The sequence below is a fragment of the Syngnathoides biaculeatus genome, chromosome 2 (assembly GCF_019802595.1).
Source record: "Syngnathoides biaculeatus isolate LvHL_M chromosome 2, ASM1980259v1, whole genome shotgun sequence".
NCBI classification, from domain to species: Eukaryota; Metazoa; Chordata; class Actinopteri; order Syngnathiformes; family Syngnathidae; genus Syngnathoides; species Syngnathoides biaculeatus.
The window spans coordinates 14,173,292-14,200,168 of record NC_084641.1 but is presented as its reverse complement, the minus strand read 5'-3'; the positions used below and the strand labels follow the sequence as shown (position 1 = coordinate 14,200,168).

At 41.6% G+C, this 26,877-nt stretch overlaps 1 protein-coding gene across 12 annotated transcripts in view; it reads right to left on the bottom strand.

Annotated features, from left to right (window-relative positions):
- prdm16 (PR domain containing 16) overlaps positions 1–26,877 on the bottom strand; it is a 207,128-nt gene that overhangs the window by 103,856 nt on the left and 76,395 nt on the right. Inside the window, exon 1 of one of the 12 annotated variants that reach the window (XM_061835051.1) lies at positions 14,180–14,184. The exons of the other annotated variants lie outside the window; for them this stretch is intronic. The gene's annotated coding sequence lies outside the window, so the exon portion shown is untranslated. Of the gene's footprint in view, positions 1–14,179; positions 14,185–26,877 lie in introns of those variants that run through there. 12 annotated transcript variants of the gene reach the window in all.

The window sequence follows — 26,877 nt, the reverse complement described above, 5'->3', positions numbered from 1 at the left end:
AAATAAGAACACGTGGAATAGCCAACAGGCTAAAAGACAGATTAAAAGATGTTAGCTCGAAATGGTTTCTTTCACTGTGGTGGCCTTGAGGTGGCCATTTAAGTAGTTAGATTATATGAGGACAAATGATTGCAAAAATGCAAATAATTGAAGTTATCATACATTAACGTCTGACACGTTCATATCCTATACATAAGAAATGGCAGAACAAAATAATTACAGTAACAACAGCTAAGTATTATACGAAATTCCTGCTGTTGAAAAAAATGTGTATCTAATCAGACATGTTCTCTTTTTGTAATTGTTTTTTACATTGCCCCCTCACACCATCAGCCTCTCCCCATTCTCTCTGTCTGTACATGAACTTGTATCCTTGCTCTGAAGAGATAGCTACATTTATCACCATGGGAGCTGTCTCCAAGTCCACAGGATCAACCCATCGCCTCCACAATAAATGTCAAGCTGTCATGATTTATGCAGCTAATGAAATTGATTACGTTGGCTACAATGTATTGCACATTGTATTTCTAACTTAGCCTCAGAGAAGTGCATAATGTTCTCTAAAGATGTTGAGTAGAAAAAAAAAATGGGTGAGACATCCTGTCAACCGTGGTTTGATAATGCCATCAGTTAAAGTGGGGTCATGAGAGCTTAAAAGAACATAGTTTATTAGTGAGTACAGATAATGTAGCTGTCACACTCCCTCGTATAAAGGCCATTATTTGATATTTTTGCAAAGAAAACGCAAGCTAAATTCAGCAGTCACTAACTTTGATCAAGTCAAAGATGGCGAGGCAAGATTTACAAAAGTGAAGGTAGGAAACCAATAGTGGATTTTGTTGTAGGTTACGAGATATTGCAGATTCCGTATGCCCTACTATAAACCAGAAAACAATAGTACTACCTTCATGAAGCTCTTGTTAAAAACCAGCCCACTAATCAAAGACAAAACACAGGTGAAAATGACATATCCATTCAGTTGACCTTCGGGCTCATCACAAATGATTTTATTAGCTGGGCCATATAAGGTGAAGGACCTTTACAGGCATATTAATGTGAAGGAGAGACTAGCTCTGTCACTAAGATTGATGTTCCTCGTCTTATCAAACCCTTTCATTATCAGCAAAAGCCTTCAGCAAGAATACATTTGTCCATAAGTCCTGTTTGATCAGATCTTCATCAGACTCACCAGCTGCATCGGATGTTCCATCCTCTGATCATAGTTAACCATAAAGCTGTCAGTAATAGTGGATTTATTTTTTTATGTCATCCTCTTGGTCAATTAAATAATGGAGGTGTTCATGTAGCAATAGGATGCTCTGGTTGTGATCTCTGAACCCTGGGTTATTTCCGTTTGTCGCTTTGCCTGTCGGTCTGTCTGGCGGGTGCATGACGATGACGGATGACTTTATTGGGGGGAGTTGCATGGTCACAATTTGAAGCTGGGACTTTCCATTAGTCATCCGAATGGAGCAATCACAATGGAAAATGTTTGCGAACACTCTTGACCCTTTTTGACGTTATTTTTAACGGCAATGATAAAGACGTGGTAATCTTTGCACACACACACCTCTATCAGTTTTAGATAGATAAACACTAACATTAGACAAGAACAACCGCTCTGAAAAGAAAGAAATTATTATTTTTTCCTCATTTTCACCATGGCAGTAGGAATAGATGACTTAGGGAGAGAGTTATTGGACAAAGGGGGTTTGAGTGGTGAGGTTGCTGAGAGGAAACATATCTGTCCTTGGGCAAGGGACAGAACACAGTGCAGCCTTTATTCCGGGTCTCAGCTCTGTCGTTAAGGAACGATGACACACTCCTGCAGGTCCACATTAATCTTTAACAGTGTGATTTCTAAAATAACACCAGTGTTTTCAAGAAGGCACAACGTGATAGAGGGGCCAGTCCACCTATTTCCGACAACAGCGTTGCAAACCAGAAGGGGTGGTAGAAATATAATTCACAACATGAAAGTTGACCAACACTATTACTAGATGATTTGTCCTAGCATCAAAAGATGCTAAAAACTTTGACAGTGGCAGCACCGGTGGCTCCCAAACACCACACATTAGTGTTGTTAACAGTGTTATCACAGGACTGTTCTGAGCCAGATAAAGGCTGTTGCCGCCGATGGGCCTCCTGTGATTGAGAGGCTGGCAGCAGACACATGCACAGAGGGGGTGGTGTCTGTCAACCTGCCTCTGCTTAATGACAGTGGAGATAGAGAGGCTGAAACAACAGTGTTATGTAGGCAACTGTGTGTGCTTAACACCAGAAAAAGGACAGCATCTCTTACACTGTTTGGCTTTTGGGGGCCAGACAGGAATCTCTCACTCCATATCTGGGTCCAAAGTGCGACCTTGGCCACATGTGAGGGGCTATTACACAACATGATAGTGCCGCAGGCTTCAGCTTTCCAACATGTCAAGCCAAGGAGCTTTTGAGATGCAAAGAAAGACTTAGTAATATTGTACTGAAAGATAGCTGGTAAGACAAAAATCAAAACTATATTGACAGAATTTCAGTACTTTGCTATGACAGTCTCCACCCTTCGTTGAGGCGTCTCTAAGCGGCCCAGAGGGGGAAATGTAACTTGCATATATGGCTCACATACAAAGGTTTTGAGTTAGAATCTCGACTCTAATGGCGGAGCAATAAAAACACTAAGAAGGGCTTTGAGCGCTAACCTGTGAAGCCGAATGGATCTTCATGGAAGAACCATACCAGAAGTCGGAAAGGTGGATGGAAACCATGATATAATGAATGGGAGAAAACTCAACAGCATCCACCAGAACGTGGCAAATAACAAAAGGTAGCTCGCTGCAGCAGCAACTGTGCTGAAGTGTGTTTCTTGTCCTTGCGCATGCCTGGACCTTCTCCAGGTATTCTGGCTTCCTCAAACATTCTAAAAACACATGAATGTTACATGTATACATATATACAGAATGTGATGGGCTGGCAACCAGTCCAGGGGGTGCCCTGCCTCTCGTTTCAAGTCAGCAGTGAGAGGCTCCGGCTCACCCATTAACCCTGAGCAGTACAAGCGCTCAAAAATGGATAGATGGTTTACAGTGCATTGTTGCTATATATTTTTTTGTATCTCAGTATTAACAAAATATCTATAGCTATAACCCCAACTCAATTTCAGAAATAAGGGTTGATGTTCGAATGTTGCTGTTACAATGGTGCAATAATACATTCAGTAAATTATAAAAAAAAAAAAACCCTGGACTTTTTTTTTTTTTTGTGTGTGTGCAACACAAAAGTATACATCAGGGAGAATTTCCCCTGCTCGTGCCCATCTGGACCTGTCTAAGTATTTCCCTTAAAAACAATTTGATTGTATTTGTCACCCCTGCCTAGAAACAACAGAGTGCCACGGCAGTTATGTCTTTATAAAAATCTTTCCGTCTGTTTTGGCCTTGTTAAGATGTTGGGGAAGCTCATCCTGTCTACTTGTGTTTTTAATTTCTCATCTTTCTCACTCTTTCCTACAGTATGTCTCCCTTTCGCTGAGAGCGCAGCAGAGTGTCGCGGAGGTCCGGCCAAGGCTGACATGTATCTAAAATGTGTTCGTCTCAGGCAACCTCCTCCCCTCACTCCCGCCCCACGGGAGTGGAACGCTGCTCTGGTTCGTTGGAACTGCGGACAATGTGGGTGTTGTGTGGATGAGTTGGCTGGGTGTCGTCTTGCAGGCTGCACTGTCAATGTGGGGCCACTGCTGAGCGGCTGCCTGTCCTGCCGCTCAATAAAACTCTCCGTCATATATTTTTTCAAGTGTTCTTCTTTATTTGTCTTTCATGATGTTTTCTTTCTAAAGTCAGGACTTTTTCTTCTGCTTTCCGCCTTGGATACGATCTGTTCTCACCCTGTAGCTTAATAGACTTTTTTTTAAATGGGGTTGCGTGAATGTGTGTGTGAGACTACATGAAAGAAGCCCTTTTCAGCTCTGACACACAGCAGATTGAGACATCAGGCGCCTACTTACTGTGGTAAATTAGCCATTGTACACAGGGGCTAATTTGAAATCAAAATGTTTTGCACAGCAAGAGAAGCGCGACAAAGGAGCACAGTCTTGCTGGGAGTAGAAAATTAGATTATAGATTTTGTTTGCTTCTTGATATTCATTCTCCAGGTTTGTCTGAACATCACTACATAGAGGCAGAACACAAAGAATAAAACAATGACTCAAATTTGAAAGGCAGTTAACAGTGTTAATACCACTGTAGTCCTACAGACCTGCATATTTTATTAATTAAAAAGCCCTGACCTACATAATTCAACATGAAAATATGATGGCAAAACATGCAGGCAACACTAATTGACTCATTCATCATGGGTCCTTGTTGGTAAATTATCCTGCTTACTTGAGTGGATCTCAAGGAATGAAAACCACTATGTAAACTTTGAGGCCAAATCACAAAGTATTCCAGTAACAGAACTAGAGCTTGAAAATGTACAGTATAGTATGATGACCTAAGAGGAGCTGACCAACAATAGTACTCCGATAACGCCTTAAAATGTAAGGATTCTGGTTGAGGCAATGCAAGCATCGAAACAGAAGATGAAGCTTCTTCCAACAAGTTTATTCTTAAAATTGCTGCAATACCAAAAACAAAACGGTGGAACCTTGGTTTATGCCCACACCTGTTAAGAAAATAATGAATTTATGAAAAATTTTCAGGGACAAAAATATTGCATCAGTTCAGATGTGACACTGAGAAAAATATATCAACAGTGAATGGCGTGAGTGTGTGCAAAGTGACTGATTAAGAAGCTGGTCAGGCCCATCTGCCAGGACAATCATTGATGAATAAGGCCGCTCCACCATGTCCTGCAGTACTGACCCTGGGACCCCCCCAGACCCATCTTCCCACCAGAACCCACTACCCGCCCCAAACCAGGCAGGAGCAAAAACTGTACAGCAGGCCCCACAGCCCTCAGGGGACCATCCAGACTCCCACAGGAAGAGGCGATTGGAGAGGGAGGCAAGCAATGGAGAGAAGAGGAGGAAACTTGTCCAAGTAAGGACAGGGTGCCCCACCGCACCCACCGGTGGCCACAACAGGAGACCCAGGTGAGTGCCAGTTGGCATCGCTCCATCACCCACAGAATATGGGCGAGTCACTATCACACCATCAGTGCTCTCTGGGACACCACAACCCGACCCCCACATCGGGAAGGAGTAAAGAAAGTCCTCGCCCCATTGATGCCGGAACCGCAAACACGGACAAGAGGAGAAGATCACCTCTCCGTGCGTGGGTGCTCTAACCATGTGATTCAGCCTAAAATGTGAGAAAGAAAAAAACGGAAAAGAAAACTAAATAAGTAAAATTGTCTTCTTATTATTTAGTGACTGGTAAATACATTGATTTAGTGCATGAAATTAATTTACACACGTTTGAGAGATTTCCATTACTTTGCAGCAGAAACTTCACTATTTCCTCGATAACTTCCGGAATTTTGAGTGTGCTCTGGAAGTGTTGGTATTGTTTTTTTTATTATTATGTATTTATTTTTATTGCTGCTTTGAATTTTTGTATTGAAGAAAGTTTCTGCCAAACAAATTAGTGCTTGACTTCATCACCGGTGATGTTGTAAACCAAGTACATAAAAAAAAAAAAAAAAAAAAGTTGCTCTCGCTTGGAAAACATCTTGTCAAAGTCTGAGTATTATTTTATGAAGAGTAGACAGACTGTGAATGTGGAGGAGTACAGAAAGTGTCTGGCGGGCGCACAGTTATGGGCGGTGCTCCCCGTTGTTGGGGGCGAGCTGGAGGTGCTGGGAAAATGTGTGGCACATTCACCGTAAATGAGCTCTTGTGAGAAACCGTGGAGCGCGTGCTTCTTAAGTGATGATGCCTGAGACAACTTCCCAAATCTTCGTTGCCACACAGAGAACCCACAATGCTAAAGACCTACTGCCATCTTTAGAGCGAGTCACACAAAGTCACTCAATGACTTTTAGCTTCAGCTGTGAAAGCAAATGTGAACAGTGTGAACTGAGTTTTGTCTCATTCTTCTTAATTGGCGACAGCAGGTTTATGCCTCTTTTTTTTCTTCTCTGCTCCATATGAATACATGTGACAAGCTTCTGATCCCAGCTTTTCAGCCTATGACTGTTTATTTATCTATTTCAACTACACCCAAGGGAACAAAAGGCATGCAAAATGGCCGATGACAGCCATGTCGAATATCTCTTTCTGCCAAATCAGGCTGTTTTCTCTCACTGCTGTCACTTGATGTCTTTATGCAGGCCTGAGAGTTCACTGCTATGAAAAGGAAAGGGGGGTGAACTGAGTGAGAGACCCCCGCAGGAGGGGAGTATTAAATGTACAAAAAAAGAAAGAGAAGAGGAGCGAAAGCAAGAGATGGACGAACCAGAAGGCGGTAGAAAAAGTCGAGGGGGGAGAGGGGCACCCCTGCCGAGGCCCAGGCATCTCGCCTGGCAGACCCCATCTTGGCTTCAGACGGCTTTTGTCAGAGGGAGAAAGAGGGTCTCTTCTTCACTTGGGCATGGGACAATAGATGTTTTGTCAGTTAGGGTGGAGGTGTCAATGGGTGAGTATGGAGGGATGCTGAAAGAAGAATAAAGCCAAGGACCATCTTCACATGGGATGGGGTAGCGGTGGATGGCAGGCCTATGGGACGGGCCAGATGCTGAAACGAGGATGATTTATTAGCCTTCGAGTCCTTGGTGGCACTTGGCCACCATCCCAGAATTAGGGAAGAGAGAGACTGAGTGAGAGTGAGAGACAGGGAACAGCAAGAGGGGAGGGCAGTCCTGTATAAGACATCTTAATTCCTTCTATGGGCATGGGGTGCCTCTTGCTCTCCGACCGTCATGGTATTTCAGCCCAATTCTTTCGTAGAAAAATAACCTGGTCGGGAGTCATCAGCATCACTGAGCTGCACCATGTCCCCCGACATTATCCATTACAATGTCTCCCTGACTGAGCCTTGTACTTAAATCTCCCCCTCTGAGACCAAACAACAAATTACCAAATGAACATTGCCATGTTTATGGATAGAAACATTCTAAGATTGGCCAGAAAACAAGGATTCATTGGAGATAATCAAAAACGTGTGCGTATCATAACTGGGCCTATATTGCAACTTTTCCACTGCAGGGCACTCTGTCTGTCAGTGAAGAGCGGGTGAATGGAAAAGGACCCCAAGGAAGACAATGAGCCGTATAACGAATGAATGTAATACTTTAGTACACAAAAGGAACACAATAAATGTGGATACAAACAATGCGAAATACAACCAAATGCAATTATGAAATGGAGCGTTGTGAGGGGAGTTACTCAAAACTAACATAAGTAAGGGAAGCCACTCAGTCACTGATGGTGTAGTGATACACTCACCTGACTTAGGTGTGGGCAACGTGCCTTCGATTCCCAGTCAGTGAATTTGTGTGTGGTGTGATTTTGAGTACGAATGGATTGTTTGTGTCCATATGTCCCCTGCGACTGATTGCCGACCAGTCCAGTTCACGAATGGGCTCCAGCAAATTGCGACTCTAACCAGGATAAGCGGTGATCGATGAATAATAACTAAGGTTGCACTGGTTGGCAAAACTACAGCAAAAAGGAGTATCTGACAACAATAAATCCTACAGAAGGATGTTAGCAAAACAACTTGGAAAACAATTGTAAAAATAACACAAGTAGGACTGAACTGTCGGCAGGGAATTCAAGACTACGAGAAACATGAGCTAGGTAATGGCAGTATGTAGGAATGAATAATCTGACAACTCCTTTCCGCTGCTGCTGAGCGTTAAACCCTTCGGATTGCTTGCAGGTGCATCTATTCCAGTTGGTTCCGCCGACAAACAATCAACAAGATGACTGAAAGACAATGAAACCATTTTAACAGCAACATGACCTTAAGATGATAGCGCCAACTCTAATTTTCCACTTCAAAATAGGTCATTGGAAAAGCACAACAAAACAAACAAAAACAAAACATTGAACCCATCATTTGGACTGAGACACAAACAAAGACCAGCCATAGAACAAAGAACAAATGTCTCCTGTATTTACTTCAGAGGCTATTTCTTTGAGAGGAGACTGAAGGCAGCAAATAATGTGGACCACTGCAACAAAGTGGAGACTATGGAGTATGATACTGCAGTCTATACTGGTGCTGATAAGGCAACAGGAGCAAGATAACCAAACAGCATTTGCGTTTATTTGGTATCATATTGGCTGTAGGTGTTTGTAGCCATTTTTGCATCCCTGAAACAAATCCTAGCGCTCCAAATATTTTACAGCAGTACCTGGTTGGAATGTTCAATTTTAACAACAAACATCCATCAACACATCCTCACCCCAACCCACCTCCAAAAGCACTTGCTCCACCCAACTGGGCTCTGCATGCTCTACCTACAGAGAGTAATATGCTGTCCTTCAGTGCTTGGCCTGAATTGGGATATGTACCACATTCCTTTCTTTCAACCATTCAATACCAACACACTACATAAAATAGTCCTCATTTTTGCTACATTTACTTGTATGTCACTGTTCACATTGTTAGGTATTCATCAGACGACATCTAAAGTACATGATTTAGGTAGGCAGACAGTACCAGTGTGCTCTCATACATGTGCTGAAAACAAAGCCAAGGTGTTACTGAATGGCTGACTAACTGGAATAAGCATTTCTGGATATTTTGGAGCACGCTGATCAAACACCCCTAAAGTGAATCCCAGCACCCCTAAAGCTCTGATCCTATGATCGCACCTGGTACTAGATGACCAGGTACTGGAGGAAGTTCAATGTAATACCTGTTAGGTTGTTCTTTCCGATAATTTAACCAACCAGTATTAGGCCTTGTTTAGACTTTAGTTATGTCTCTCTTCTTTCCTTTGTTTCTCCCGTTTGGCCTCTCCTAGCCACATTTAATCTTGGAACTTGTTTGCCCACATTATACCACAGCTTTCCACTGACAAACTGCAGGAGGGCGTACTTAAAGTAGTCGTGGGGGAAATTTTGAAAGCTTTCATCAAGAGGCCCTCGGGGGAAGATTGATTGGCAAAGTCATTTACTGCCCAGGGTCCATTCTCTTCTTACTCCGGTGCCCTTGTACTAGTTCATCTATCCATCCATTCACTGACTTCCAACTGCTTCTGTTGCCTACCTGCCTCATGGAGGTGAAGGTCTCATTGGTGGTGAGTCACGTTGAGTATGTGTGTGTGTTTGTGTATGGATGATGTGTCGTTCATGTCATGTTCAAAGACTGGAGTCCTACTAACTGGCACAAATTAAAAAAGAAAGCTATTGTCTCCCAGTTGACAAACCGACCAACAAGAAGGCTGAAAAATGGTGTGAATACACGGTGCACGTGCATGTGCAGACGAACAGTGGGTGTCTCGGGAGATGGGGGGCTTTTGACATCAGTGAAAGGGAAGGTCATCCATCATTTGGTGAGAAGGACTAAGGAGGAGCCAGAGGAAAAGTCAAATGAAAACAGAGAAGAGGTTGCAGGGGTTCAGTCTGCCACCAATGTTGCTGTCTCTTCATCTCAGGCTGACATCATCATCATGGCGACTGACCACTTACTACAGTTCACTTCAGCCGAGCATTACTGGTTTCTCCTTCACCAGCTTCCTTCCAAAGTGGCCCCGGAAGTTTTTGTTCCATTCATTAGTACAACAAATACATACAGATGCTCCAGGAAGAAGGGGAGAGAGGATTCCTTCAATGCATAGCCTCTCCAGTTAAACATTGCTGATGATGTGGAGTCAATCTGCTTCTTTGTAAACAAACACAATTCTGAGTAGCTCATGCGGGACGGGTTCTCATTATTCAATGTAAACGTGGACAATTAAGTGTTTTAAGGGGACATTAGCACTCTGTGGTTTTCCTCCCTAGTCACAATGCACTATGGAAAAAGGAGAGTAAATAGCATGCAACAGTGAAGCAGACGTCAATGAGTAATGAGAAACCGACATGCCAGCGGGACCTAGAGAAATGCTTGATGTGCTAATTTACCTGTCTTGTGTGTGTGAGCACATTTGAGAGACTGTAGGGAATCACAATATATATATATATATATATATATATATATATATATATAAAATGGACAAATAACCAATTGCCTTCATATGTTAGGACAAGGGTATTTGCACGAATAAGGAAGCCAAACTTTAAAGCTCTTTTTAGGCCACTTTCAATGAATTTTAAGACCTTGCATTCAGTAAGAGAAGAGGTGACAGGGGCTCAGTGGTATTACCGCAATATATTGTGAATATAAAAATGAAAAGTGTTTACACTGGATACTTTTTATACATTTTACATTTTTATACTACAGTAAATAGATATTTTAATAAGACTGTAATGTGATTTCAGTGTAATTAAAAATCCATCACATTCTTTAAAAAGTTTTCAACAAGAAATATAACCATGTTGTTGATTGTGAGTCTTTTGAATGCCAGCTTTAGGTATTACCTGTTATTTTTTAAGCAAGGCCATCATTTTATAAACTCCAATTTATGATTATTATTGTCTTTAATGATGTATGTCCTATGAATATAGGTACCAATAGGAGAAGGGCAGTCAAACATATGGGACAATGCCCGAGTCTAAGGAACGTGGGAAGATGGGTCTGGGGGTCACAAAGACTGGCATACAGATGCCACGCCATTCACAGTTTTTTTTTTTTTTTTTTTTTTTTTTTTTTACACGAGTCAAAGGCCTGTTTTCTTCTCACTTCCATGAATTATGTAAAATGGCAAATGCTTCCCCTTCTTCCCAGGCAGGAAAAAATAGGAAAAGAAATGAAGCAAAGTGAGCACCTAACTTTTTTGTGTCGTGTCCGAATAAGCTTTCATGCTGGCGCCGTGGGCCTGGATTTTGCTCTGTGGCCATGAGAAAAGATGGTGATGGCCACTGAGTTGGTGGAGGGGGGAGGGGTGGGGTCTACGCACAATGACATATACGAGGAAAGAATGCTGGCCCTGTTGTTGGACAGCTTGACATTGATTAATGAGATAGAGAGAGGAGAAAATAAGAGAGAGTAAGAGAGAGGGGTGGCACTGGTTGGGTATGTTAAACAAGGGGGTGGGGGGAGTAGGACTCCCGTAAGGGTGAGAGACTCCGGAAGAGCCTTAGGCTGCACTGCTGATGAAGAAGATATTTGCTGTGGTGGTGCACGGCCCGTTCAGACGTATGGTGAGTTTTTTCTGAGGATTTGGCCTGAAGGATTGTCTGCCCATGAAGACGCACAATTCGACGTGGGCCACATCAATCCTCATCCATCAAAGTGCCCTTTAAAGCTGCCACCACCACCATCATCATCATCATCATCATAATAAGGAGTTGCTTTGCTGGCACTTCTTGACTAACACTTAAGAAGCTCAGCTGCTTCGCAGCAGCAGAAGTCAGCAGAGCAGTAAAATGTGTTTTTAAATAGTCTGTCACCATGGACTGTATGACATGAACTGACTTGCTGTGAATACTTGCTGCTATAATAAGAGATGAGCAGATGAGACATCAACAGGATCAACTGTTTGATATTGGGATTGTACAGCAAGGACAGAAGGTACCATTTTGTTAATGGTAAATAGAACAATTTCAAGCAGATTGACACACTGGCAATATTTGCCACATTTAAAACGAAACTTACCACACCAAACTTTTGCACATTTGTATATAGTTGAAGTCAGAGGTTTACATACACTGAAAAAAAAAAAAATCTCACTGTCTGAAGTCAAATCAGACTTAACCTCTCATGTTTCAGGTCAATCAGGATCACCAAAGTTATTTAATTTTGTTAAATTCTTAGAAAATCTTGTGTTTTCCCGTAGCTCAAAAGTTGACATGCATTACTTTAGTATTGAGTACTATTTCATTTGAACTGCATGACTTGGGTCAAACATTTTGGGTAACCTTCCACAAACTTCTGAAAGTATTCTGCTGGAATCCTGTCCTATTACTCCCAGCAAAACTGGTTTAACTGAGTCAGGTTTGTCGATTGGCTTGCTCACACGTGCCTTTTCACAAATTTCCAATGGGATTCAGATGAGGGCTTTGGGATGGCCACTCCAAGACATTGACTTTGTTTTTCTCAAGCCACTTTTTAACCATTTTGGGAGTATGCTTGGGCTCATTTTCCATTCGAAAGACCAATTTGCACCCGTGCTTTCGATTGCTGGCTGATGTCTTGAGATGTTGCTTGAAGATATCCATGTAATGTTCTTTCTACATGGTGTTGTCTACTTTATGCAGCAGTCCAGTTCCTGCTGCAGCAAAACAGCCCCACAACATGATGCTGCCAACTCCATGCTTCACAGTTTGGATGGTGTTGTCAGGTCTACGAGCTTCCCCCTTTTCCCTCAAGCTGTAACTCTGGTCATTATGGTCAAATAGCTCATCCTTATTTTTGTAGTTGGACATATCGTGGATCATGTCACTGTTTTTAATTCCCCCAACCTCCCTGCCAACCTCTCCCCAAAAAATAATATTGGCCTCTAAATTTCTATTGGTTTACAAACGGTGAGCAAAATACATTTTTAAAATAGCCCATCAGCCAAGGGAGTCAAACTCCAATCTGGTCCTGTTGATAAAACTTACAGACTTTTTTTTTTGCTCATTCTATTTTAGCTTAATGATACTACCATTTTTTCACCTTTACCAAAGTATCGTTTTATGCAAGATAACCATTATTTAATTTTACCATGTGTGTAATTGTAGTTGAAATAGTGTAACAGTTGTAAAGCTGAATCTCGGCTTTCAAAACGTAACCATATATTTGTTGATTTAAAAAAACATACTACTGAAATACAGCGGTAATGTATTACATGTAATAATATCGCAAAGTGATTATACATTTTTTGTGTATGCTTTCAGTCATTATCAGCACTCTGAAGGCAACCATACTGTTTCTGTGATCTGTATCCCATGATAAGTTTGACACCCCTGTTTAAAGGCTTTATGATTGTGCATTCCCTTTGAAGTAAAAGTATTTTTTGTGCAACTAGCAGATCTATTTGATATTTCTTATTGTCCAGGCTGCACACATAAGCCAGTCTTCCTCCATTCAGTGTCTTGTTCATGCCCGTGTGTTGCAGCATTGCTGCTTTTGACCTAATACTCGAGGACCTGCTCCCAACAACCTCCGTCTCCAGCCAAGTGGGATTTCAAAGCCTCTCCTGGATGTCCCTGAAACCTTTTGTCTCCACTCATATCTATAGGTAAGCACAGTGGACACCCCGCTTCCCACCACCAGCCTCCTCAAAACTCAGCACAATAGCCAGATTTCCTCCCAATTTGCTGGGAAAGAATAGGAGGCTCAGAAGCCCTTTTCAATAGTTTTGAATGGCAGGCCTAAATTCAGACTCAATCTTTGAACATACCAGGCCTCAACCCGGCTTAGAGGGTCCTGATTTAAGAAGGACGATCCCAGTGCTCAAGCTCGTCTCTGACAAAGATCCACTGAGCATATGTTTAGATATGTTTTTTTCTTTGCATGCATGTTTTGGCCTTCTGTCACTAAGAAAAGTGAACCAAAAAACTGACCATGATGTTTGTAGATGGATATATGGTATATTCTGTCATTCATTGGTCTCGTTTACAAAGCATCTCAATGTGTGTCAGCATAACCAAGTGTGATATCAAGAGTTACTCCACCTAACCATGAATGTACTTTTTAAATTCAATTAGCCATTTGTTCATGAACGATCGAACGCGACTTCCATCACTCCTCTGATTGACTAAAATGGCCTTACGATTAGAGGTTATTGTACCACCTGTTGCTTTGGCATGCACTTGACAGCTTGCATATGTATTTTAATGTGGAATTTTTTTTTTTTTTTTTTTTTTAAATCCTACAGTGGGAAAATGTTTCATTCCTTTTAATTCCAGCCCATGTTCAGAGGGTCCTTAAAGAGCCACATATGTGCCTACAGCACTTCCAACAGAATATACAGGAAGCATTGAGTCTATGAAACAGTTGAATTTCATTTGTCGAGAAATAATGGATAATTTAGTTCATACTTCAGTGATGCATAAACTATGAAGGAAAGGTACAACCAACTCACATCTGATGTGATCCAAAAGAGAAATTCCAACCTAATTAAACTTCGTACCCTAAGCACTGCCTTCTAACTTTATAACTGGTATTTATAATCATTTTGCTGAAAAGGTAATTGACAAACCATCGATACTCACTTTCACTCAACACGCTTCACTTTGGGAGAATCAGCAATGTTTCCCAATCACAGCCTCATTCATTGGTCCAAGGTCAAATTACACCTGAATAAAATTCATAGAGTGAGTGCAAATGTATTTTTATTTAGACTTTTACTTTACTCCACCGACCATTCATCCTACTTAACCTCGCTGCACTTCAAGATGCTCCAATTATGCAAGTACACACACCTCCCAAATGCATATTTGCACTTTTGCTTGAGGTCACTTCTAATCAACCACCCTTTGGTTTTACTCACACAAGTACGCAACCCTCTCATCTGCAAGTTCCTTTAAAGACGACTGCCTACCTTGCAGATCCAAGGACTGCTATTAAAGCAATCAGGACGTTTCTTAGGTCAAGAGCAAAGTGCTCACATGGGGATTCTGATTTGAATAATGCAAAGAGAGAGAAGATAAAAGCTGGAGGAAATGACAAATAGAGAGAGGAATGGGGGCGCGAACACAACTTTACCTTACAATCCGGGTGAAAAATAAAGCTGCCAACTTCTTAATTATAGAGAAAAGGGAGGAGTATCAAGTATTACACCCGACTTTAAATTCATTGAAAACACAGTTAAAAAATAAAACTCCGGAGAGGAATTAAATGATAGGACCACATGCAGCAGTGTGCCATCTAGTGTATATGGATCTCTATGCATGTGTATGTGTGTACTGTGTTTTAGTGGCTCAGGTAATGAGTAAAGATAAGAATAAGAGAATAATTGTAAAGCGATGGTAGCATGACAAAAAAAAAAAAAATGACAGAGAATTACAACAATTGTTCTTGGATGAGTTCAGTCACAATGCACAATTCTGTAGAATCTCTAAAATCGAATACAATCTGTAAAGCATCATAAACCATTATCTGAACAGGGATTTTAAAAAGTCATCTGTCATTCAAGTGTGACAATGTTAGCATCTGTAATTGCAATCAGAAGAAAAAAAAAACATGCACAGTGTTCACCATTTGAATCTTGCTGAAATTAGCTCTTGTAATGCATGTTGAGGTTCCACGTTACTGTCCAGTAGTTAGAGTATTTTAATCCCCTCATGACATGGACAGGGATTACACCAAAATAATGTTGGAAAAATGAAAACAATCAGCAGATCGCATTTTAATAATTTTCATTAGCTGTGAAATCAAACTTGAAGGCCCAAAAGGCGTAAAAAAATGACTTATGAGTTTCTATTGTTATGTGACCAAGCTCCTTATTCAATTTTCTTTGGACATAAAATCAATTGTCCATATTGAAATTGATTGAAATTTCCATTGTAGCTTGGCTTTCAACACCCCAAAAAAAAAAAATTTTTTTGCTAAAAATGTTCATGTAAAAAATGGAATTTGATGGTAAAATGTAATTATAAAACATTCTAAAACAATAATAAAGAGAATGTAAAGAAATAAACTACTTGCATGAAGTCCAATTAAACAAAAATTCCCACACACTGTATACCGTGTCGTATTCGTGTGTGCCTTCAAAGTATGTGGCCTACAGAGTGGCGTCAAGAGCTCAGACTCCAGGTCTGGTCTTGGTCATTTTCAACAGAGTTAGTGCCATGTAAATATGTTTACCATGCTTGCTGCAAGTGTTTTCATTTTGATTTCTCTCTTTGTCCAGCTCGATAAAAGGCTGAAAGTGCATCGGCAATTGTTGCTCTAATTTTTTTTTTCCACTTCACTTTTGCATCGGAGTATCTGAATCTTGCTCATCATTGAAAATTTTCCAAAGCAAAACAAAACAGAACAAAAATAAAATCCACCAAGTAATGCCTCGTAATTTCAAACATTTGTAAACTGGAGGGATTCACACATCTAGATACCACAGCACATGACTGTAAATCATGTGAGAGAGGCAAAAGAACAACACTCAGTACTCCAACATGAAACGACCCCGTTACTTCCCTGTCAGACAAATCTACCTTTTTGTGCCCCATGTGCGTCCTCAGGCCGACACTGTGGTGAAGATAATCATGGTCCTGTCGCTCCCAGGTTTAAGACTCACCGCTGAGTCTTCTGGCACTAATGCAGTGCCAGAACTATAGGGGTCACATTAGCCCTGGCTACTTCAGCATGCATTACAGTGGAAAGAATGCTGCCCTCTCTCCCCATTCAAAAGCCACCAGCAAGCCTGTGATCTGGGCCTACCTGTGACGGCTTAAATTAGTCATTTAATGATAGCCGTGGTGCAGGGAAGGAGAGCTGAGACAAAGAAATACTGATTGGATAGTAATTTGGTGTCAGGGTCACAAGTAATGAGCCAGTGTATCATATCACTTCTGTCACTTTTGTCACTTCAGGAATAGCAGGGATCCAAGCACTGAGTGGATACCATTAGAGGTCACATACTTTACATACTTGTTGGCACATTAACACATGGTGCAGCACACTGTCCGTGTGAAAGTACACTTTTACCTTTTTGATCACATCTTTATCCTGGTCTCTTCAAACTGTAAACCTCCACCTTTACGTCGGACAAATAAAACCATGTAGGTTTCTTTCAACTAGATTGGCCCCACTCAGTATCTCATACAGAAAGAACAGATGAGTCAAAAGGACAATGAATGATACAGAGATATTCTAGCTATTGTACATTCCTACAGTTGTAAATGTATTTTTAGTCCACCAGGGTGAATCAACTGGAGCAAATAGTGTGTGGTTGATGTAGCGAAATGACGCAGGGTCAGGTCAATGACGATATATGCTTCCCAAGGACAATTTGTAAAATCTGGGGCTCTTGAAATGGACGTTGTCTTCGCATTTGAATGTGCAGAAAAGTCCAACCCAGCACACCACTGTTAGCACCACTGCTCATACAGCGAGCGGTGTCCTAGCTGGTCCAGGAACACTACCCAGGGTTTCTGTAACATGGAAACTTTGTGAATGTTTTGAATACATTGTATAGGAAATCCTATCCAGGAAGATTTGTGCTGGGTGGTATGATGACTTTGTTTCCTGATCTAGCTCTGCAGCCAACAGAAGTGTAAGTAATACTTGAATAAATGTATTGGACTAGTTATCACTTTTTGCTATATTCGAGCCATTTAAGATACTGTATTAGTGAAATATTTACACTCAGCAAAACTAGTTTTAAAGCACTTTAACCTTTTGATCCTCACAGGGTGCCCAGCATTAGGGACAGAAAAAAAATGGGATTTGAATTTTTACAATCGACTGAACAGCAAAAACTACAAATTGCATTTAATTGTATCAGTTGTACCTGTTACAGCATTCCCTGCTTAATGAGAGTGTGTGTTATCTTACGATTAAAACATCATCTATCAATGAGGCTGATCATCTTATTCGTTGAGCTGTCCTTTTAACTAGCAGGTAAGTTGTTGAAAGCCTGACCAAAAAATAAATAAATAAATAAAATAAAATTTAAAAAATGGAGCTCCACTGTCTTATCCCCGTGAGCCCAGCAGCAAGGTCAAGTAGTCGGCATATAGTTCAGCACATGCTTGGAGTCGAAGGCCATACGGATGGTAAGCACTGTGATTAATGAGAGACCAAGGCTGATGTTAAGGCTTTTCATGTTGAGGGTCATGAGGAAGCTACAACCAATCCAAGTTGACTTTGGGCAAGTGGGGGAGTACATGTATCATCAATGCTACTGTATGTCTGCCAATAATTTATTTTATGGTTGTTTCATCTTCTATGCATGTCAAATCATCAACCAGCTAACCATTGTATTTTTCTGCATTGACTATAAAAAAGTAGATGAATCATATCAGATTTTTTTATTATTTTTTGAGGGAACCAAGAACAGTTTTATACAATAAGCTTCTTAAATCCGCTGTATAGTTGTCAGTTGCATTTGGGTTGCATCCCTAACTTAAATTCATGTGATCATATTTGTACAGTGGACTAATTAAATGACTGCGCAACCCTGGTTAAAAAAAACAAAAAAACTATCCTATTTTTCAAGACGAAAGCTGAGGGAAACAGGAAGAGAAGCATAAGAGTAGTCCTGCAGCGGAGATGAGAAAAGAGTAAGTGAGCCATGTGGAGGAAGTCAGAGAGCGTGAGGTGATGGTAAGATGACACTCTGCTACCTTCGCTGACCCGCCAGTCGGGCCACTCCGTTACACGGACAAGATGGGAGGTATTAAGTGGCCCACTGTCCTGCCAGGTTGATTTGCTGAACTCCTAGCTGTAGTGGAAAGGCAAACCCCATCTTCACTTCTATGGAGGAGTTTGTTGTGATTTTGGTCTTCTCTTTCTCAGTGACAAACCTGAGAGGCCTGGGGATAGAGTATAGGGAAACAGGGCGCCTTGCCATTTGAACACTAGAACTTTAAGCCAGCAACGGTTCGGCGATTCTCTCCCCATGTCTTTCTTGACTGTAATGTAATGCTGTCATCCACAGCAATACACTTTTCTTCAGTGGGAATACACAAATGACACAAACAGATCCTTATAACTGATGTCAGAAGTTTGCAGTTCTTCCAGAATATTGGAAAATGCAATCAAAGGCCATCAGTTCCACAGAGAGAACAAGAGGAAATATTTGCTCATTTGCAAGTAAGACGTGGGGACTTTGGATAAAGTGGGAAAGAAAGACACCCAATATCCAAAATCCCTCTCTCAAGGCCATCATGTGAAGAATTCCCCCTCTTCTCCTCCTCTCATACCCTCCCTGCTTTCCTCTTCTCTTCTTTTTTAATCAAGCCGTCTGGGGTTGTCAGGTCTTTTGAGACGAGGACTCCCAGCCATGTGAAAAGTTAATCCCTTGTGGGCCTTCTTCTCCGTTGCGCTCATCTCCCTGGGAACACTGTGGTGGCTTGCTGGCAGGTGGCGTTGGGCTGATGAGGTTGGGGGAGGAGAGGGCAGAGGGCTGTAGGAAGGGATAGAGGGTGGGATGAACACAAGGCCCCCCTGATCAAGGGATAGAGTGGTGCAGATAGTCTGAAATTCCTCACCCTTAACTTTGAAGCCCTCCTTTATAAACTTGGGCCCCTGTTTTCCTCCCTTGGCGCATCAGCCAACATCGTGCCACCCTGCAGTAAATCTGTCCCGATCCTCAAGTACAAGGCCTTTTGACTAGCTCCCCTGCCTGGCCGACAGAAGGCCAGAATACAGAGTAGAGTGGATTCACGGCATGGAGAGGTTTTTGAAGGTCTTCTAAAGGAAGACAGTTGTTCACATTGGAGAGGGCTCTCCTGTTGCATTGTATCCCAAACGTTTCTAGTCCCTTCTTTGTGAGCCATTAACTACGCTTGACAATGCACCAACATCGATAAAAATGGAGAGACTTCAATCAAAGCAAAACTTTTTGTTTTTGTCAGGACTCCATGAATGAATAACTGTATACAACACTTATACAAAATGAAGACACAAACGCTGTCTTTGTCAGAGATCTACATGTCATTCTTATTTTTCTCATAAATGGGCCCCTGGTAGTCAAAAGAAAACAGAGAGCTACACACTTGAATTCTTTGCTTGCACTGCATTTTTTCCTTTCCTTGGCCTCCCACTTAGAGCAAAGTGCCATTGGAAATATAGACAGGCTCACTCAGCCATCCTAATCCTTCTTCCCTGTCCATCTCAGCTTGACCCCCCACACACTGTCACTCTTTCAGAAATGTACGCACACATACACTGATGAGGCTTGAACCTCTCTTCTCTTGAGAAAAGCATTAGAGGGATACAGGTTGTCAGAGGTGTGTACGGAGAAAGATTCAGGAGTTTGTAAAGGGTAGCACGGACTTTGTTCAATCTGAATTTTTTTCTTGGGGACAGCGGGGCAGGACAATGAGGCCCCTTGCTGCGGAACAAGAAACCCAGCTGCGGCAGCTAAATCACTTGACTGATAAGACTGAATTAGAAGCACCAGGACCATGGTGGCCAGGAAAAGAGAAGGACAGAGTGAAAAAGAAGAGCAGGGCATCATAAGCTTGAGAGTGGGAAGTGAAAGATCAATATGTTGAAAATGAAAAAAATCTTGGATATTGAGCTACTTTAAGCATAAGTCATGTATCTTGTAGCAGCACAAAAAAATCGGCAGCTCTCAACATCCAACCACGATCCTCTCTTCTCCGAGATCAGGTTGTGGGGGCAGTAACTTTAGAAGGGACACCCACACTTCCCTTTCCCCAGCCACGTTATCCAGCTATTCCGGGGGGATCTCAAGGTGTTCCCAGGCCAGCCGAGAGAGACAGTCTTTCTTCGTGTCCTAGGTTGTGACTGGGGTCTCTTTCTGTAGGGGACATGCCCAAAACACCTCACCAGGGAGGCATCTGGGAGGGATCTTAATCGCAACACACACCAACCACCTTACGGCCAGAGTTCTGGTCTGCAACCTCACCAATGAAGGCGTGGAACATTGTCCACTCGGACTTAATCACCCCTTCCTTCTGTGAGACGTGGGTGAAGTTCTGCTGGAGATGGGAGTTGAAACTCCTTCTGACAGGAGATTCTAGAAGACGTTAGCAGCAGACACTCAAAGTACTTTTGGGCTGTCAGGTCGGAGCCAACACATAACCAGGTGTTGATCAGTTGACAGTTTCGCCCCTCTCTCCACCAGAGTGTCCAAGAAGTGCGGCTGCAAGTCCAATGACATGACCACGAAGTCGATCATCAATCAGCGACCGAGCCTGTAAAGGGTAGGGGTGTCCACACCCCTATGTTTTAACATGGAGAGCACAGAAGTGCAATAACATAGCACCACTCGGGTTCCAATTGGAGGGACCGTTTCTATCAGTCACATTCTTCTTAGTCTCACTGTCATTGCCCATGTGAGCATTGAAGTCCCCTAGGAGAATGATGGACTCCCCATCCCCAGTGGGAGCGGTATCCAGGACCCCCCTTCAAGGACTTCAAAAAGGGTGAGTACTCTAAACTGCTGTTTTTTTTTTTTTTTTTTTTTTTGCATGGACACAAACAGGACCTGTCCCCCCTACCCGAAGGTGGAGGGGTGCTACCATCTCATCCACTAGGGTGAACTCAAAGATACAGGCATCGAGCCAAGGGGCACTCAGTATCCCCACACCTGCTCGACGCCTTTGACCATGGTGTACTCCAGACTGGAAAAGAGGCCAGAGTATCAGAGCCCAAGCTGTGTGTGGAAGTGAGGTCAATGATATCTCATTGAAACTTCTCAAACTCACAAATCAGCTTGGTCTTCTTCCCCGCCAGAGAGGTGACATTCTACGTCCTAAGAGCCAATTTCTGTAGCGGTGGATCAGGTCGCCAAGGTACTTGCATTCAGCCACTGCCGAGCTCACAGTTCAGCTGACCCCAATGACCTCTCCTACAGATGGTGGGCCTGCGGGAACTGGGGCCGACGTTATGGGGTTCAATTCCTGGCCCTGCCAGTGTAAAATTTGCCTGCTTTCTCTGTGCCTGTGTGGGTTTTTTCTGGGCACTCGAGTTGCCTTCCACATCCCCAAAACCATGCATTCATTGAAGTCTCTAAACTGCCCATAGGTGTGAATGGTTGTTTGTTTCTATGTGCGCTGCAACTGGCTGGAAAACAGTTCAGGGTGTGGAAGATAGATGTGTTAGGCTCAAGCATGCCCAGGACCCTAGTGAGGATAACCGGAATGGAAGATGAATGAATCAATCAATCAATTCAGTAGTCATTGGTGGTCTGGAACTGCGATTCTCATAAAATCATAAAATCACTGATTCAGAACAGAATGCGCTTGAAACCAATAAAAACATGAGCTAATCTATCATCAAGAGATGGGGATTTGTGGTGCATATAAATTTTTTTTTGGAACAAAGCCTGAAAACATAAAACTGGTGAAAAGGTAAGTGTTGTGTTCTACAAAAATGACGGAGAAGAAGGAGAGGCGGAATGGTTCGCCAAGAGACCTCCAGTTTTACATGACTAGTTGGGTGGAGCTCATCTCAAGTACAGGCGAGTTTGAATTTTTTTTTCTTAGAATTGTCCTGAAGATTAGCCATCAGTCATCTAATATGCATAATAACACAAACTTGACACTTTTCCATATTAATGTGCACATCATATTTGCAGATAATGCTGGCCATCTTTGATTATCCCCGTTTTGTGCTTCTGATCTTTGGCACAGTTTTGCTTCTCACACAATCACATGGTTTAGACCTAAGAGTCTCAGAGTGGTATTTAGAAGGTTTTCTTGCATTTGTACCGGTTGGAGCGCTGCACACCAGCTTCACCAACACCACAACACCCAGTCCTGAGCAAGAATGGCACAAAGCATAATCTTTGATTTGCTAAAATGGCAACCACTTTGAAAATTGTTCCATATGTATTCTGAAATTTCTCAGGAAGTACATGAATTCAGGCATATGTGGCTCTAGGCCCTAGTCCCGCATATTATCTCAACCAAGCATTTTTTTAAGCAGCATAATCATGCTTCTTGGTGTTCTCCCATGAACCCCACACTTGTTTAATGTTTGACGTATTGTAGATTGTCAACAGAGATGTTGGCATGTGCCAGTGGCAGGTTTCTTTTTTACCCCACTGAGCATTCTGAGCTCTCATCTTTACAGGATAGCCACTCATTAGGAGGAGAAGCAACAGTGCTAAACCTTCTCCATTGATGAACAATCTGTAATCATGGACTGATGAACATCAACATTTTAAAGATGCTTTTGTAACCTTTTGTAGGTTAATACAGGTCACCCATTCTTAACTGTCGTTCTTCTGAGAGCTCTTTTTAGAAAGGGACGGTACACATCAGGAAATTCTTCTTGAAAAGAGACAATTGTAAACTAGTGAGTGGTTTCTCGTGGCCAGTGCAACTTTAAACCACGCCTCCACTCTTGCCTCAATCATTTGACTCCAGGTTATCTCACACCTGAATGAGCCCATGAAGAATCCACAGCCTAGAGGTTCACTTACGTTTTCCTCCCATTCATGTGATTACTAAAAAAAAAAAATAGGAAAACACAATTTATGGTATTAGTTCAAGCAGACATTTTTGTATATTCTTATGCTTTACATGAAGATCAGACCACATTTTATGATCATTTCATATGGAAACAGTCCAATTATGATTACTTCTGTGACCTACAAAATACTAGGAGGCCCCGTACCTCAGTGGGTAGAGCACTGGTTTGGTAAACCAGGGGTTTGGCGACCCCGAAAAGGACAAGCCGAACGTAACCTCCATTCAAAGCAATATTATTCAAATGTATTTATGTTTTTAATAAATATACAGTATATTATTTTGGAGAGGCCCCGTAGCTCAGTGGTTAGAGCACTGTTTTGGTAAACCAGGGGTTGTGGGTTCATATCCCACTGGGGCCTCCACTCCCTGAGAAGGCTTGCATCAGGAAGGGCATCCGGCGTAAAAAATGTGCCAAACATATATGTGCGTTCATCTGAGATGACACGGTGTGGCGACCCCGAAAGGGACAAGCCGAAAGAAACCCCCCCACAGTATATTATTTTGGATAATCGGTATTTAGCAGTTAGTTAGGGTAACACAGAACTATTGAACTAATTACCTTAAAGTCTGTTAGATATGGGTTCCATGGTTCAAGAAAAATTCACTTCTATTTTTATGTGACTCATAATCAAGGATTTGACCTAGGATTTTTTTTTTTTTTAATTGGTGCTAACACTTGTTTGAGAGCGCCCTCTGTTTTACGGTATAAACCATTTAGGATTGTTTGGTCTTGAAAAAGGTTTGCAATTTTGGAGCTTTCAAATCATGTTGGGAATACATCTACCTTGCAGATGAAACCCAAGAGTTGTTTTATTGTAACCACATTCCCGACCAACACCACTGATCATCAAATGTTATACAGGTAGAGTTGAAAAGAATCAACAACATCTACTAGTTTAATCTGTTAATCGCAATCCTGACTCAAATCAAATCAAGATGTTATGGCAAACTTCCAGTAAGAACTCGAATTAGCAGAGGAAATCTGACAGATTTGGGATTATGTGCAGCGTGGCTCACTTTCTAAAACGATTATTAGACACACGTGTACAGAGCGAGACTTTGTGTACAAAGATATGACCTAAATTGAGAAGACTTCTCGGGGTAAAGCTGTTATGCTGTTAGAAATAAACAATACCTTTGAGATCTGATGTTATTTTACAATGTTGTATTTGTTCTGAGTACATGTGCTTGCTAATTTACAGGTTACAGTGAACGGTAATGAACAGTACAATGTTTCTATTGAATGACTAGATCTTTTCAACACAATTACATTATGGTTACCTATGATAGATTTTATATTTTCTGCTATGAAGTCTGCGTATCTGATTATTACATCCACACGTACTACACTAAAAACTTTTGTTTTCACATCCGACAAAAATACATGTTAGAAAAGTTGCACTGTGCATTGATGAATAGTAAAACAAATAAAGGGCTTAATGAATAGAAACACTCGCTGCCGTGTCGTTTATGTGATTTAAGAGATTGAGCACAGGTGTCAAGGGAACATTATTGTGGTGACTGCTTTGTGTCAAAAGGTGAAGCTGCAAACAGTATTGAAATTTTACACAGAAGCAGAAAAATGGCAACAACGACAAAAAAAAGAAAAAAAAACACCCAAAAAGCGGAGAAAAAAACCCACGGATGGTGGACAAAGGTTTTAATGTAAAGTTTACTTCTAGTTAGCACCTCAATGGACTACATGTCTGACCCTCAACATCATTATTCCCATCTAAGTGGGGACTGTTTTCTTTTACGGGTAGAAATTTGACACTCTTCTTGTAGTGGAGCTTTCTTGAGATCCCGTAGGTGGACATAAAGAAGTGGTTAGAGCTAGTACTTTTGGAGTGGAGTCACCTTGAATGAATACTTTGAAAATAAAGTAATATAATGGATACTCTCACGGTTGTGAGGGAGGAAAAGGGTAACTTGAGCAAATCAATGTAATGAACAACATAAACAGCATTTGATAAATGTGAAGACTGCTGTCATTGTCTGCTCCTGCCCTGAGGCTCTCCAACTGATGAGCCTATTCATCAGGGCGGTGATGAAGGATGGGGCTTTATGTAGCTACATTGAGATAGAGAGAAGGAGGTGGACACACAGGACACAAGTTACCTGGGCTTCACCACTAGGGAATAATGGGCCTATGTGCGACTTTTAAATGGAAGTTCAAAGCAATGTGTAAAGAGAAACCTTGCACCGTAAAGGATAGCATTGTGGGGGGCATGCATGAGGGGACCGTGCGCGTGTGTGTGAGACTCGAGCAAACAAGAGGTTCCATTGAAAATGCTTGGCTGGAATGGTTGTGTCCTGAAATCAATGACCAAGTAATAACAGCCCAAATCCTAGGGACAACATTCATCATCAACATTTCCACACTCATTAAAGAGAGATGACTTTGTCCCATGCATTTCCTCAGAAGCCCGCACCACTTTCATATGATTCATTTACAAAGTAATTAACAGATATGGTAATGAGTTATGAACAAATGATAAGGCATCAGGCTTCTAATCAAACTTGACAATTAATTTGCTGACCCGCTTCCTCATCATCAACTACCATGTTCAGTGAGAATAATTGACAACCGTTCGTGCTTACTCACAGGAGATTTTCACAGCTCTTTCAGGTCAAAAACAACTGCCTAATGCTGCTGCTGTGATTCTCGGGGTAACAGTGACCATATGTGTAATATTAGATGGAATCTGTTTCACTGGAGTGCTCTGAAAGCTGAGAAAATTGGATTAAATTGGCTAATGGCATGTTTAAATCCTACATAAAATGAACGTGAGTGGAAGATATTACAGTACGCAAGCTGGGGACTTTTGGGCTTATTCTCCCTGTGGTGAGTTTGCGCCATGTGTAAACTTGAGGTTTTTGTCAAACTCCAATAAAGATAACTGAAAGCTGCAAACTGTTGGTCAGTAATACTGTTATTTAAAAAAAAAGGTTACACATGCTACAAATGCATACAGAGGGATACGAGAACAGAGAGACAAACATACACACACATAAGTGATAAACTTTCATATCCAAATACAATCTCCAATGAGACTAAATCTCCCTACACAGACAGGACCGAGATGGTGAAGTTTTTTTTTTTTTTTTTTTTTCCCACTAAGTGACTTGAAACGAGAAGTGCTCTTAGCTTAAGGCCATGTTCAATAGAGCATGGCTCTGATTTGATTAATAAAAGACATGATAATGACCCCATTTATGTGGAGCGCTTCACTCTTGCTACACAATCGTGAGCACAGCAGGGAGTTCAAGTTAACAGGAATGATTTTAAGACGATATGTGGGCAAAGATGTTATACGTTGATTTCTGTAGTATTTATTTGAGGGATACAGTGAAGTGCCTAATGGTCGACCTTTTAAAATTACTTAAACCATTTTATAGAGCCAGCTTGTCCAATAGACAATACAGGATAAGCTCATGCCTTGTAGGAGGTACTGTAATTTTTTTTTGCACTCCATATAATACAATTACATAAAAAAGTACGTACTATTAACTCTTAAAATGGAAAAGACATAACATAATAATATAATTTATATGCAATTCCCAATAACATTGATACAAATGACAATAACAATACAAATAATAAAATAATATACAATAAACAATATAGTTATAATAATACAGATATGGTGGCACGGTGGATCATCTGGTAAAAGAGTTGGCCTCCCAGGTTCAAACCTGGACCCACCTGTGGGGAGTTTGCATGTTCTCCCTGTGCCTGCGTGGGTTTCCTCCGGGCACTCCGGTTTCCTCCCACATTCCAAAAACATGCAACATTAATT